The sequence below is a fragment of the Neoarius graeffei genome, chromosome 16 (genome assembly GCF_027579695.1).
Source record: "Neoarius graeffei isolate fNeoGra1 chromosome 16, fNeoGra1.pri, whole genome shotgun sequence".
Lineage (NCBI taxonomy): Eukaryota > Metazoa > Chordata > Actinopteri > Siluriformes > Ariidae > Neoarius > Neoarius graeffei.
The window spans coordinates 65800119-65804100 of NC_083584.1; the positions used below are offsets into that span (position 1 = coordinate 65800119).

At 40.1% G+C, this 3982-nt stretch overlaps 1 long non-coding RNA gene across 1 annotated transcript; it reads right to left on the bottom strand.

Annotated features, from left to right (window-relative positions):
- Positions 1-2539: 2539 nt before the first annotated feature.
- On the bottom strand, positions 2540-3710 carry LOC132900182 (uncharacterized). The gene is made up of 3 exons (XR_009656761.1): positions 3382-3710; positions 3216-3277; positions 2540-3064 (listed from the first exon to the last, which is right to left on the bottom strand). It is a non-coding gene; the product is annotated as an uncharacterized LOC132900182 (long non-coding RNA).
- Between the last annotated feature and the right edge of the window lie 272 nt (positions 3711-3982).

Below are 3982 nucleotides of genomic sequence, written 5' to 3' on the forward strand. Positions count from 1 at the left end.
TTGGGTCCTATGTTATTCTCTAATTATAAGTTCTGCAGTGAAATATATGAACAAAATGTCATGCATATTTGCCACAGATGTTCTTGTATTCTAGAAGTGGAGGGATAGAAATGTTCTCTTAAGAGCTTGACATCATTCATGCAAACCAGGAAGTGTGATAAATTACAGATTCCCAAAAATGAGAACTGAGACCATGCATCCCATTTCTAGGAAGAATTTGAAATTCACAGTTCAAGATGTTCTTTCAAAACTTGTCCTCATATTACACTTTTTTTTTCTTGTTCGTCTGATTCTTTTGCAGTTTCAACTGCAATGCAAGTGTTGAATTTTGATTTTAATTGCTCTACATTTTCTCACCATTCCATCCATGCAAAGCAATCTCATTCTACAAAGCCTCATTATACATAATCTCTGGGTTATATCTGGGTCAAAAGCTCAAAAGTGTCAGAAGTGCAAGCTAAGACTTTCACTATAAACTGATTAAACTATGCTCAAACTGTCCACCCTGCCAAGAAGCGCTCCCACTGGATGGAGAACCTCTTAAGACTCTGGTTAAAGAGCTTTCTTCTGGCACCAATTAGAACAAACCATGCAATCAAAACATTCTGTCAATTCGCTGAACTTTTGGGTTCGGATCATAAGATTATGGTTCTCGCCTCCATATTTTTTTCTTTTTCTCTTCTTCCAAAAAAAACAGACTCTCTCTCTCATTCACTGGAACATTTTAAAATAACACAAGTCCATGATCCATAAAAAATATTCATTATCTTGTGGACTATGACTAAATTTGTTTGTTTTTCACAACTGAACTCAGCCATCAAGTCATATTAATGTCACAGTTACATCATTTAGCGACACCCCAATACCACACCTGCAGTTACAGTTAGAACCCAAAGTTGTCTTTTCCAATAACAACACATCTGAAGTGTTTTATTCTTCTCATACTACATTACATTGCTAACAATTACGGGTGTTATTAATTAAAGAATGACTGACACTTTTTATCCATTTATAGTTGCATTTCATAGTGAGAATGATCCATAAAACAAGTTAGTTTGAACTTATAGTGTATTATAGCTGCTATAAATGTTCGTTCCCTGACCAGCCATGTTTACAGCGAGAGTTACAACTACTATTAATTTAAGCATGTGCATAACCTGATTCTGAATACAAAGAACTTTCCCTGTGTAAACTTTGATCTAACTTAAGTCCCCGACTCTGAATACACCCCATATTATGTACTTTACACTGCTGTGGGCGGAGTTGAGTAAACATAGCATGAAATTTCACCCACACTGCGCATCATGAATACTTCCCTTTTGCTTCATTTCCAGGCTGAACACATCATTTGTCCCTGTTTCTCCGGATTACTTGATTTAGTCACATGATTTCTCGCTGCCTTTGCAAAGTCTTTCATGTCAAAGCTGAAGTTTTCCTTGTGTCTTTTGTTTCAGATAATTCTGTCTCTGTCTGTACATATAGTCTGTACACAATTACCGATCTGGTTTTCCAAACCTGCCATGCTAGCTATGCTATCATAATTAAAAGTTTGTGCACCCTGTCGCTCCTGGCTGCCCTTTAACAATGCTCATGTTTGATGCTGTAGCTCTACTGAGAACAAGGTTAATCTGAAATGGATGGATATCAAGTCCCAGATAGTGCCTCCATCTTTATCCATCACATCAATTATATCTTTGTGATTTATGCGATGTGACCTTTGTGCAGAAGACATGGATATACCTAGTGATTAGCAATTAGGCAATGGAACTGTTGTGCGAAAAAAAGATGAAGCCCACTTGTGGACTGGAAGTCTCAATTATATGCAAAACCACATTTTCTCAGGAGAAAGGTAGAAATACTTCCTGAATGGAGTACCAGTCCATCACACACACACACACACACACACACATAGGGTTGCCACCTGTGTCTGACAAAAATCCTGGACATTTCGACCATCCAATCGACCTTTTTGCTTGTAAGCAACGGCGCCCTTCACACATCTAACCCAAGACAAAAATCGCCCTTCTACGCTGAAACTGTATTGCTCTAATTAGTAAAAATGACGCTTTTGCTAATTATTTGTTTAGTTAATTGCTTTACATAATATAGCAGGTCTTCATTAGCCTGGCAAGCCAGACTAAATGTGAATATTTAGTCTGGCCTCGATCCGTAGACATTTCCGAACCGGGTAGGAGGAACAACCCGCTGTCTTTCAAACTGTCTCTGTGCGTATAGGCCAACGCTCTGACCAATCAGCGCAACAGTGACTGTGACGTAGTCAGAGCGACAGAAAGCAGTGGGGGAGGCCTTGAAATAAATAATTTTTCAAAATGCGTATTCATTAATAAACAGGTTCTAGATATTAAGAAGTTTGGAGATAATGACCACAAGTTTGGAGTCTGTACCACATACATAACATACACTCATTTTTTTCCCCAAGTGTTTTTCAAGGGTTTGCTTAAACTGTTTTTGAGAGTTTTTATTTAGTGGTGTTTGGTGAAATAATTTCCCTTAAATTTAAAATAACAGGAAAATAAGAAACAATCAAAAAGTAATGTTTCAAAGCTGTTTATTAATTCTTCGTACTGCACAAACTAGCCCCATCCTTTTGGCTACGAGCGGAGCCAGCTGGTAGATCAGACTTTTGCCATAGCCGGTCGGCAAAACAGCGAAAACGTCCTTCTTGAAAAGGAATGAGCGGAGAGCCTCTTCCTGCTCATGTTTCAACGAAAACTCCAAGTCTAATTCTTCTAAAACTGATTCCAAAGTGGAGTCAAACGCGCGCTGTTCACTAGCCGTAGCCATCTTTCCTACTGCGCTTTCTCCAGCGTCGCGCAGCTTTGTCGTCACTCCTGCAAAAGCCCGCCCAAAGAATCCAAACAAAAACCTTGCGTTGTGATTGGCGGGCACGATTTGATGCCCGGAGTGTTTTTGTTTACATGGTGCGAGGCTAGACCCACTCGCTAGGCAAAAATATTTTTGGCCGCTAGGCGGGTGGGTCTAGTTTACTAGGCTAGGTCTTCAGTATTTTGGTTTATTTCCAACAGTTTTTGGTTGTGGACAACTGGGGGCAGTAGTGGGCACAGGTAAAAGGGAAATACATAATTAAGTTCTGTTTGTTTGCTTATGTGGAATAAAAATAAATAATCTAATTTTTCATTGTATCTAAGAATACCTGAATGTAACAATGTAAGGTGTAGTGTCAAACAGCTTACCTGATTGCTTAGAGTGTGGTGTGTGCTTTGCTTGTGCTTGCCTGTGCCTCTGCTGCTCTTGGCTAAACAAATACATAGGAGGACATGTAACTGATATAACTTGGCACATACAGTACATACAGGAGTATGTTACTACACTATTTCATTTAATTCACCAAAACCTTACCTAATCTTCCATTTATATTTGGTGTTTTTCTTTGCTGCTGCTATGAGTCCTGGCTGATTTTCAATGAATGTCTTGAACTCAGTACAGGACAACTGAAAGTTTAGCCTGACTTGAAGCTCAGCCTTCACCATTGCAACAGAGAGTCTGTTTCTTTTATCAGTCCAAGCCGGTTCCAGGCTGCACCAACTCTCTGCTGGGCCAGAGGAAAGAACCGCTTACGTCAGCGGGGGGGCGGAGTTGTTAAGACCAACAACAATAACAAGACCATGAAAGATCGCCATTTTTAAGCGCCGAGAAGCAGCAGCTGTACAAACGCGAAGTCATCCATTATTATTATTGTTGTTACTGCTGCTTCTTCCGTGTTTTTGCTTTGATATTCGCGCCAAGGTTTATGTAAACGTAGCGCCGTAACTGACGTATACAGCGACGTAAGTGACATATACAGCGACGTAATGACGTATTCAGCGACGTGATGACGTGGCTCCGCTTAGTGGCGCTTAGCACGGGCGAGCTATGGAAAAGCAAACTGGTTCTCAGCTGGCTCGCAAGTTGAAATACACATTTTGCCCATCATGTACAAAAAACCGGGACATTCAGTGTC